Consider the following 12161-nt stretch of genomic DNA (forward strand, 5'->3'; position numbering starts at 1 on the left):
AGCACAGAACTTAGAAATAATACACAGTTTTCGTCTAGATGCCAATGACTCCAAAAGGTATTCTTACAATTTCTATTTGGAAGCTTACCATATAGGAATCTATGTAAATTATTTACAATTGTTGATACGTACACTCTTGTTAAACAACCTAAGTTGGCCATTATAGAGTGTTTGGAAATACACAAAGAAGAAAACAAAATTAAATTAATCTCATCCCACCCTACGATAATCCTTTTTAACCTTTTGTGAATGGGATAGCCATCTGATCTTTTCTGTGTGTACAAGCACATGCAGACACACACAATTAAATTGGTTTTAGCATAGTGGCATTTGTATACACTTCCAAAGTTCTGTGTTTTCATATTTATTGACTTTAAGATGCAGATTAAACTATAATAATACCAAAATATGAAATAACACAAATACTAATAACTATAGTATTAGATTCCATATTTCAAGATTCAGATAAAAATTATAGTACTACATCTGGATATTATGCCTTTTTATTTAATGAAAACAATGTAAAAATGACAACTCCTTTGATGCTGTTTTGACAATGTTTTTCTCCATTTAAATCATATGACCACACACCATGGGAGTTTGGAAGAAAAAATAAAATAAATTTTATGAGAGTCGGGTCACAGTGAAAACAAACAAAGAATTCAAGAATAATCTGTAGAGTTTCACACTGTCATGCTTACAACTTTGCAGCAAACCTCTGGGATTAAACTGTGACATTTCTAGGCTGAGAATCCAGAGCTCCAAACCCTCCTCCTGTTTTATTTCACTAACGTTTGAAGAATGTTGGTGGTCTTGTAAGAGAACCTAAAGAGAGGGAGGAAATAATCAACATTAGGGAATAGCCTAGGGAAAGAAAAACATGATTTCCTTTCTTCTACCAGAAAACATAGCTGCTCAGCCAAGATTAGGCCTTTTTTTGCTCAAGGCCATTTCTTGGGGTGCAAAAAAGAAAATATTAAAACCCTTCGTTTTTATTTCTTCATTTAAAAAATTATATTTTCTATCTACACTTATATATTTCATAATATATACTAATGTAGTAGGATGTATACATATTATGTAGGTATATGTATATGGGGGTTAACTGAATATTCATGCATTTGGGGGATGTATTGGTTGGGTTCCTAACAGATAACAATGCATTTTAAGCACAGTGGTTACTGCATTCTTCATTCTGTGGGGAAATTGATTTGATGGGAACAATAGATTTTTGAGTTCCAACCTGGGGCAGTGTGGGGGATTTACTCAAAAGCTTTTTCAGGAGAGGAGTGTACAGCCAAAATATTTGGAGATTGTTATTAATACTTACCTTCCCTCAAAATCATTTCTTTACTGGAGTCTTGCAAGGGATTTTATTAGGTGATAGAGTAACAAATCCTCAACCAAAAAATGCACTGTTTAAAATTGCTTTTTGACAACTGAACTAATTACAGAATGGAGTCTGGTGAAGGAAGAGGAACTTCGGCCCCATCCCCTGCTCCATGCTAAGTGAGAACACATTCATTCTTTCACTCGTTCAGCACTTATTGAGTGCCCCTCAACACTAAGCACTGTTCTGAGGACTGTGAAGGAAACAGATGATTAAGACATGGTCCAGATGATAATCTACATTTTGAGGAAAAATGAGGCTCTGTACTGGGAAGATGGGCCTGGTGCTAGGGGAGTGCAGAGGAGGGAGCTCTTAGTTCAGACCAGAGGGCCCGGGGAGGTTTCCCGGTGGAAGAGATTTCCATGGGTAATGGAGCGCCAGGCTGTCCTGGGTAAGGAGCCAAAGAGAGCCCTGGAGGTGTAGGAAGGATTTGGTCTGCTGGAAAAAGCAAATCATTCAAAGAGGTGGAATCCCAAGGTCCTAAGAGTGATAGAACTGATGGAGAGTAGACAGGATCAGAAAGGGATCACGAAGGTTCTTGGATATTGGGCTGGAGAGTGCAAGCAGATGACATTTTTAGACATGGAGAAACTGAGGCTTGGAGAAGTTCGAAGTCACAATGTAGGTGTACCACAGACGTGGTCTCTAATCCAACATTCTTTTCACTTTTAATTTATAACAGAAGTATAAAAACAAAAATGCAATATAAAGTGCTTTTCTGCATTATTGGTTAATCGCCATGTGGGTTTACAAGAGGTAAGTTGAAGCAACTAATAAGAATTAGCAGCTGTATTATTGATCCTTTAAAATCAGCATGTTTGAAGACTTGCCATAGTGCTCAGAACTGCAGTTTTTAGCATTAATGACAGACACTGAAACTTGTATGCCTGGACCATCGCAGGTGCTCCATAAATGCAGAGGAAATAAAATCGGTTCTATTTCCATTTTAAGGTAAAGCCTATTCAATTTGAATTCAATCAAGGAAGTTGTTTAGAAGTTGATTAAAATATGCACACACACAAATGCATTTGAAATGAATTTATGTCCCTTAATTATGGATTTGGTATTTTATTTATGAAAACTAGGGACTTTGAATTTCCAATTGACAGCTACCTAATTTTTATAGTATTGAGAGAACACATTGGTGGAAAGTATACAGGGTTAGGAGTCAGATTCGGGTTCAAATTTCGGCTCTATGCTTTTTTTAACCTTAGATAAAACCTTATTTGATCTTGGATAACTTCCATAAGTTTGCATTTTCTCATCTGTAACATAGGAATATTGATACTACTTTACAGGGTTGCTGAAAATATAAGAGATTAAACTACATATAAAGTCCCTACATATAATGGTATGTAAAGATACATACACTATATATAAAGTCACATAGTAGGTATGTAATAAATTGTGGCTATTATCATCATTTTCTGTTTTCATTTTTTAAAAATCTATTACACTTCTTGACAGTCCTTTTGCTGGACAGACTTCCTAGCTCATGAAACCTGTGAATATGTTCCATGGCCATATAATTTTCTCAAGCTTTGAACATTAAAATTAAATTTAGAATAATCCTATAGATATGGATAACTTCAGCTCAGCTGTTTCCTATCTGTGAAAATATCACAATTTATTTAATAACTGATGTCAGAATAGGGTTAAAGCACCCCTACAGAATAGTAGTAAGACTAGGTTTAAACAAATCTATCTGTTTACATTGAATTCCCTCCACTTTCTGATAGAATGAACAGTTTTATTAGAAAATAATCAGTGTGTGGATCTCTTTTTTTCCAGCATATTCTCTCCACCTTCACTACATAGACCCTCTTAATCTCAGGGATTCTTGTCGAGTTGGGTTCTTAACAGATAACAATGCATTTTAAGCATAGTGGTTACTGCATTCTTCATTCTGTGGGGAAATTGATTTGATGGGAACAATAGATTTTTGAGTTCCAACCTGGGGCAGTGTGGGGGATTTACAGAAAAAAAATAGATAACTCGGCAAAGTAAACAATATCTTTAGAGGACTTATCACTCCCTCTCCAGAAAGGGCTAGCAGAGTCATCCTTTTGCTATGTATCTTATTTTGTTAGAGACATAAATCCCAGTTATAAAATCAGTTGAGGACTCTGCTATGTAACTTTATAAACCACATGCCTGGGAGCTTCACGAAGTTTCTACACACTTCGAACACCCTACTCATCTCCCGTTCCTTCGGGAATTTTTCATTAGAGGCCTGAGAGACGTGAGTTAATAGGGTTCATGATCCCCATTCTGTTTTTCCTCTAAGCAGGTCTCCTAAGAGTATTAATTTACACATTCTATTTCAATAGAGACTTCAACATGAAAAATGTCAAATTATTTTTGACATTTATTTGTCAAATTTTTGTCACTTATTAGAGAAGTCTCAGTTGTCAAGTCCCTCTTCACCTGAAAAGTTTGGGTGAGAGGAGTTCCAACTTCTTTGCAGTGATCCCTGCTGAAATTCAGCATTCTGGAAATTCTGCCTGCAAATCTCAACCTGTAGGCGAATGTTACCTTTTAACCTTCAACTCCCTCTTCAATAAAGACAAGTTTCATCCTGTCTGGGAGTAGACATTAGTTAAATTCTAGCAGTCCAATTTTTTTTTTTTTTTTGCTTTTGTATCAGCCATACAATGTCCCTAAGTGGTTTGCTTTTTTAGTAAAAAGGAATTTTTAAAATAGTAATATTCCATACTGTAATGGACTTTTATTTGGGGGCAAGAATCCAAAGTTCTTTACAGAGGGCCCCTTGCAGTTTGCTGGACCTTAGCCAGTCACGATAGAGGAAAAACAGGTGGGAGAACTTGGGGTCCCCCCCAGACCCCCACTTTCCTGCCCAGTGGAGCTGGCAATCTTAGGTCAAGCTGCGGGCCCTGCAGAACGCTGCATAAAACCCCGACTAGAGACCTGGAGAACCGATCCATTGATTTACAAGAGGTTTTCCCTGACCTCATAGAGTGAGACTTGGACCAGAGATATCACCCACTTTAAAGGAAAAATGCAGCTCCTTGTAGCTTCAGAGTTCCAGCAAGTCCTGCACTGTCCCCTCAGATGCCAGGTGTTGGTCTCTAGCATTTGGTCAAATACTCAGTGCAGTTCAGGTTTGAAGTTCAAAGGGCAATATTTAGGCGGAGCCCCAGAGCAGCTTGTTGACTCCAAGTCTCCACTTGCTTCTCCTTGTGTTTTGGTTGCCTGGGTCAACCTGATTCCTCCCTGTATTCAGGACTCCAGAGAAAGCATCATTTGAAACTGCTTGATCTTCAGGGACCTTTCATTTTAGGTGGTTTTCTACTGAGGGACAAGGGGGAAGAAAGCCTCAAATGCTCTAAAAATTCAAGTTTACAAATGTGAAGGATGTTGCCCGCACTGTGACTTTTTTCCTAACGAGCCTCTCCTTGCAGGGAGAGAGTAGTTCTGATTTAAATGGCAAAATCTCTCGCTTCCAAGAAGAAAGGCCTCCTCAGATTAGATCATTTTGCTTCTCTGCTCCACACCTTCCCAGAGTTTCACATCTCAACAAAAGACCAGTGATTAAAATGGCCATGGTGCTCTGCGTGCCTTTCGTTACCTCTCCGATCTCAAGCCTCCTCCCTCTTTCTTCCTCCCTTCCAGGCTGAATAGCCTTTTCACCATCTCTCCAGTGTTGCACACATAACTCCCCACACTCCTCTTCCCGTCCTTCTTCTCTCCTTTATATTACATTTAGTCTTAGCACTCACTACTGTCTAACGTACTATTTATTGTTCAAGCAAAATAAACAGGAGGCCATTAGCCTGGGGCTGTCTCTGTACTCAGAGGTCCTAAGTAATAAACTCCAACCTAACTTGCATGTAAACAAACCCAAACCTAACTTGCTAGTATTTTTTTTTTTTGGTACCACTGTAACCAGGTTTCAGCCAATCACAGGCAGCCAGCTCATCACACCATGCCCAAATAAGGCAAACCTGTAGCCAATCAGGTGATTTCTCTACTCTCCTTCCATGTTTGGCTCATGCCGCTAGGGGAGCACTCTGAACCTCTGCCTCTCAGTGCTGCCTCACTTATGAATTGTTCTTTGCTTAAATAAACTATGTTAAATGTCACTTGTCTAAAATTTTTTGTTTTGACACCATGTAGCTTGAAAAATGTATCATCTTCTCTGTCAGCTTTTAAAAACATGAGCCCTAACGGGCTCATGAGGCCAAGGATTGACATCCATTTTGTGTTTTGTTCATTCCTGTATTTCCAGCACCTAGAATAGTATGTGGCACATGTTAGGTGCTCAATGAACATGTGTTGAATGCATTACGTATGAATGAAGAACAATGTGAGGACCATTTACTGCCATTCCTGGCAGTCCTCAGCCAAGGATGCCCAGCTCATACTTCCCTAAGGGCCACTTGGCTCTCGTGCCCTTCTACAGAAGAGCAGAGGTGCGGCCCAGACTGTCTGTGCTCCTGAAAGCCTGAAGTCTTCTGGATCCTCTTTTTATTGGCCATTGTCCTGGCTGGGGGTGCAACTGGTATTCCTTAGTTCTTTGTATGCATAAACCGAATATTTCAAGCCTCACCCTCCTGTGGGTACAGATGAGATCTTATTTACAATGATAGCTCTTAGCACCCCCTCCACCCCACATAATTACAGGATCTCTATACATCTCACCCAACTGATTCTGTTCACATTCTTCTATGCCAACATTGCCAAGGCACCTGCCAGGGCCCTCGTGAGAAAGGTCCCCACCATGCCTAGCACCTGATCCACACCAAGAGTCTCCTCTGCTATGCGCTGGAGCTTCTCTGTGGGCTCTAGGGGAGTGAGGGGGGGGAAGGCAGCCAGCTCTGTTTCTGCTTGGACTCACAATGTCTTTAGTGACCACAGCTACTTTGGGGCCAGGGTCTATGAGTTCCAATTACACAGATTGGAGGCAAACCCTCAGGCCGATGGGAGAGTAGAGAGCTTGTATCCTCTCCTTGCGCCACTTTCTCTTCTCCTTCCAGGTGCTTATGCAAAATAACAGCCTTCGACTCCTGCACCCAACACAGGTGTTTCTGTGAAAACAGATACTAAAAATTGAGTATCTGGAGTTGTCACCCACATGCCAGAAGTTTCTCGTCTCTGATCCTATGGGACACTTTGCAATTCATCTTCATTCTACTTAGAGGGTCCCTTAGTGTGCCAGCCCACTCTCTGTTTCTGACTCTTAAGTTCACTCATAGCTTATCAGGAGGTGATTCTTACTCTCCCCTTACTTCATGAGATTGTAAGAATTGCCTCTTGGGAACACAACATTAGTTCTCTTAGGGTTTTCTGTAAAGATCTACTGCAGATTTCTGGGTACAAACCTACTTCTTTCTTTTGTTATACTTGGCACCAGGGACCAGTGGGGCTGGTTTCACGGAAGACAAATTTTCACGGACTTTGGGAGGCGCCGGGGGAGTACAGGCGGTGATGCAAGTGATGGGGAACGGCTATAAATACAGATGAAGCTTCATGTAGCTTACCTGCTGTTCACCTCCTGCTGTGCAGCCCGGTTCCTAAGCTTCATGGAAGACAATTTTTCCCATAGAATGGGGGAGGTGGGAGGTGGAGCTCAGGCGGTCCAGTTCCTAACTGGCCACAGACCTGTCCCACAGTCCGTGGCCCAGGGGCTGGGACTGCAGCATAAGCTCATCAACAGAGCACAGACCAGTGTAGCCGTACTGGATTTAAGGCCACTTGCCTCTTGGAGAATCAGTATTCTTGCATATCACAGTTAAGGGTTTCCTGGTAGAGGAAAAAAAAACCATCATCCTACGTTATCCTCCCACTTAACTCTAAGATGCCAAATTATGACTTTTCCGCATCCCTTCCGTGCATTTAGTCCCTTCCCTTCATCCACACAACACCTCAGCCAATTTGTGATGTTCTACAAGCCTTGGATTGGAAAAATATGGAATTAGGCAAAATAACACATGTCCTTCCAAAGGGAAGATGCTGTTTTCAGCATCTTTTAATGATTTGGCTGTAGCTTGAAGGTGCCTATTGGGTGTAAGCAATGGAACTTGGAGATACTGTTGTGGGGAGTGATCAGTGTTTGGTGCTCACCTTGGAATTATGAACAACAGTAGTTCCTGTTCCAACTCCTGAGTAGTGAGCTACACACAGCTACTTGGAAGGCTGTTCCTGCAGCAGCCTGCGTCACTGTGCACCACCACACTTGCTGAGCCTCTTTGCACACTGCTTTGCACACTTGCCCTGCTTTGTGGTAGCGTTATGACTAAGAGAAGCTTGCTGAAGCTTCCAACATGTGCTTCTCTTTGAAAATGGCTCAAAGCTGAAAAAACATCAAGGATCAACTGTTCTCAGAGAAAGAGAAAGAAAATATGTAGTGTTTGTCACTGCCAGGAAAAGTGGCCCTAAACTTTCACCCAGAATTATATACTATGCTTTTATAAAGGCTGTTTTTAAACAGCCCTTGTTAGGTCTCACATGGCAATAGGACAGCCTGCAGATGGATTCTGAGCCCTTTATCCAGAAGCCTGCAGGCTGCAGGCCAGTTCCAGTTCCAGTTCTTTGCTAGGTAGTGGTCTACTCTGATGCTTTCAAGCGCAGTTCGAAGACCACAGGTTTTATAAATAAATGTTTCTTGTGGGAAGGGTCCCTTAAGGTTGCTGCTTCGAGGATCTGTTTTTACTGAAAATGTGAACTGTTTTTATTATCAAATGTCTTTTAGCCTTGTGACCTGAAACAAAGTATCACAAAGGTTTGAATGTTACAAACTTAAAAACAGAAAACCTGCATGCTTCAGCATTTTGATAAATGAAAATGTCAATTTGTAGTTAAGGCTCAAGTTTTCAATAGCTTAAGTGGCTGACACAGATTCTACTTGGAATCACTGCTGATTTATTTACCCTGGAATAAATGCAATGCCATTATGTCTTGGTGACAACAGAAATACACTTTGGCCAGGTCTGTGCATAGTTTAGGGATGAAGAAAATAAGTTTTGAAAGGCAATGGGCATTGCTGATTATAGATTTTTATTAGGAACAGATGTGGGGCTATGGTTTTTAGTGGGAGACAAACTGTTGTTGAAACAAGTCGGCCGGTGACTAAGAATCACATCTTTTCTAGGAGAGAGAAATATTAACAAATTTAATTCATAATCTTTTTCTTTAAGGGATCACCCAATCATCAAAAACAAACTCTAAGATATTTATTTATGCATATGTGGAGTAGTGCACAGATAGGGAGCACTATTTTTATTAACGTATCTCCAGGCTGAAGCAGAAGTTTAGAAAGTAATTATAATAACTTCTTTTACCAATGCACTAAAGCTTCAGATTTCTCCACTTTAAGTTTGTTTGTAACTTCCCCCTGTGAACAGCTCTCTCCTCTTAGGGTATAGTGTGCTAATGCCAGATGATACACTGTATAGTCGTTTTATGTATTCCAGGGCTATTTTTCTCATCCTTCAAGGACAGCACAAGCATTTGCAGTTACTTGCTGCCCAATTTGGGGTTGGGTTGGCTAAAGGGGGAGATTTTAGACACTATGGATCATTTCCATCTCTTTCTGACATCTGCTTTTGTCTCCAGTCATTTGCTGAGACCCCTTCATTTAAGGATACTCCCTGGAAATTTCAAATGACACTTCCAGTAATAGACCAGACTATTCACGTGGCCACACCTAGCATCAGAGGAGGCTGCGAAATGGAGATATTCTGAGCAGTGATGTGCCCAGTTAAAGAATTAGGGTTCAACTTTGCATTATAGAGGAAGGAAAACGAGTATTGGGAACAGCTGTAGCCTGTATTACAGGCATGCACCAAATTACTCTCTGATCAACAGAGCTCTTCTTCCTCCATGTTTTCATTAAAATTTGGTATTGTTAGACATTTTGACTTTTTGTCAATTTGATGGATACATTTATTTTTTTAAAAATTACATCCATATCCTGCTTCCATTCCATTCCCTCACAGATAACTGTTCTAATGTATTTAATACATCTCTTCGTTCATATTGTACACAATGCATATTCTTTGGTATGCACCATTTTTAATTCTTTCATTAGTAAGATGACTCCATTACATATCTTTTCCCACTAAGCACTGTTTTTTAGGGTCTGTCGTGTTGCTACATGTGCATCTATTCTGTTCTTGCTGATTGCTACATAATGTTCTGCAATCTTCACCCACACATTTGACTCTGGCAGTGGTGGGTGCTCAGGTTGCCTCTGACTCCCTAACATCACTTATGTCTTGCAACAAACCTGTGTGATAAGTATCATCATTTCAGTGTTACAGATGAGAAAATAGAGGTTCAAAGATGTTAAAGAATTTGCCCCAGGTTCTACCATTAGGAAGAGGGAAAGGGTGCCAAAGAAATTCCCTAATAAGTCGTAGAAAAGGTGATTGTGTCCCTGGTATGATATCAGGGGTTTAGGTAAGCTCACCCACTCTGAGTGCTCCAAGGCTGCTGCAAAGTTAAATGCAAAGATTCTTCAGGGGCAGGTATCTTTTTTATCTTTTTTATATCTTTTTTTCCTTTGGATAAATAATATCCAGTAGTGGGATTGCTGGATCAATGGTAGGTCTGCTTTTAGTTCTTTGAGGTATCTCCATACTGCACCTGAATGTTTATAGCAGCACAGTGCACAATTGCAAAGATGTGGAAACAACCCAAGTGCCCACCAATACACGAGTGGATTAATAAAACGTGGTATATGTATACCATGGAGTACTACTCGGCCATAAAAAAGGGGGGGACTAATGCCTTTTGTATTAACTGGGATGGAACTGGAGACTATTCTTCTAAGCGAAGTATCACAATAATGGAAAAACAAACACCGCATGTACTCATCATTAAATTGTAACTAATCGATCAACATGTATGTGCACTTATGTTATGGAAAGAACACTCATTGGAAATCAAGCATGTGGGAGGGTGAGGCAGGGATGGGTAAATTCACACCTAAGGGGTATCATAACTTTGATTTAAACTGTACAAAAGCAATGTGTGTAAGCAAAACATCTGTACCCCCATAGTATTCTGAAGTTTAAAAAAAGTAAAAAAATAAAATATAAGCCAAACCGAAATTAATTAATTAATTAATTAATTAATAGCGGAGATTCTTTTCTGTGGCTTAATGATTCCTCTCTGATCAGAATCCAAAGAGATTGTGAACCTCATTGGCTATTTATGCCTTGTGGGGTTAGGCGAGCTGTATAGCTCTCGAGGGTTTGGAGGAGAGTGCATCAATTGGGACTTATTCAGCTAAGAGTGTATGAAAAACCAACCAACAGCTATGTGAATGTGTCATACATTAAGTAAGTACACCCAAATGCTTTTCAAGTTCATGTGACTTTAGTAATCTTTAATGAATAAAGAGAGTTTTAAAAATCATTGGTAAAATATGATAAAAACATCTTCAAAATTTAATTTAGACATTTTCTACTTGAACCTGAGGGGTTAAGACGTCTCTATCTCTGCTAGACGTTTTAAGATCATAAAACTACTTCTTCTGTAATGTTTTTAATATTTGGCTAGACTAGACTGTGAGCTTATGGAGGGTACCTATGTAGTTTAAAAATTTTTTTCAATAATTTAAAATCTTAAAATGATGACATATTAAGTTAAAAAGGATCATCATGAAATGTCTGAGTCATTTGTAAGTTAAAGTACTAAAATGGTGATTACTAAATACAAGTTCAAGTTTACATACTTTGACATCTTATTTTATATAATATAGAAAGCTAAATATGTTTAGATGTAATAGTAACATTAAAGACTGATAACAGTTCAAAGTCACTTTAACTTTGCACATTTTTATTTAAAATGAGGGTTACTAAGAGTTAACATTATAATTAATGTATGTAATTAAAACTGCCAGATATAAGAAACAATTTTATATACAAAATATGAAAAAAAAATTGGATGTGTTTTTTTTAAAGGTTATAAGAAGATGTAGAAACATGGTTTTTGGTATGCATTAATTTAACCTAACTCAAGGGTTTAAAAAAAAACAGTTTTAAACAAATAAAAGTAAATGAATATAAACTTTTTTTTAAGGGCTAATAAATAAATAAATAAAAAGAAAGAAAACCCAACTGATAGTGGCTTCACCAGATGGCAGTTCAGTTACCCAGGTGGTTCTCAAAGCGTGGTCTCCAACCCTTGACCTCAGTGGCATCTGGGAACTTAGTAAGAATAAAAGATTTCAGGCCCTCACTCCAGACCTTCTGAATCAGACCTTCTCGGGCAGGAGCCCAGAGATCTGTGTTTCCACCAGTCTTTCCAAGTGATCTGTGTGCCCACAGTTTGGAAACCACAGGGCTACCCTCTGTAACAGGAGACCCAGGGTTAGGCAGTCAGGGTGGCACCATGGTACTGGCCATGTCCCTGAGCACAAGGCTCTTTCTCTTCCCCTGCTCTGAGGTCTTGAGCACCTGGCTTTCACGTTCAGGCATGAGACGTAGTTTAGATGCCCACCTGCATTCCAGACAGGAAAAAAGACACATTCAGAATGGATGCTGCCTGTATCGAGAAATCTTTCTCAGAATCCTGTGCTTATGGTCTCCTTGACAATAAATGTCACACAGCCATGCCCAGTGCAGCAGAGCCTCGAGAGGCATGTGTCACCTGTGCACATTGCCATTGTCCTATTGCCCCCAGACTGGGATTCCATTAGTAAAAAGAACGGGTGTATTGACATCATATATAAGTAAACTAGCAGGTTCTATTTGTACTTAAATGCAGAAATGGGAGAAGCCAAATTAGAGCAGTAAGTAGTCAA

At 39.7% G+C, this 12161-nt stretch overlaps 1 long non-coding RNA gene across 1 annotated transcript; it reads right to left on the minus strand.

The window, feature by feature from the left end:
• Positions 1-353: 353 nt before the first annotated feature.
• Positions 354-3910, minus strand: LOC105865154 (uncharacterized). The gene is made up of 2 exons (XR_001151361.2): positions 3818-3910; positions 354-825 (listed from the first exon to the last, which is right to left on the minus strand). It is a non-coding gene; the product is annotated as an uncharacterized LOC105865154 (long non-coding RNA).
• Between the last annotated feature and the right edge of the window lie 8251 nt (positions 3911-12161).

This window comes from Microcebus murinus, chromosome 15, assembly GCF_040939455.1.
Source record: "Microcebus murinus isolate Inina chromosome 15, M.murinus_Inina_mat1.0, whole genome shotgun sequence".
Classification (NCBI taxonomy): domain Eukaryota; kingdom Metazoa; phylum Chordata; class Mammalia; order Primates; family Cheirogaleidae; genus Microcebus; species Microcebus murinus.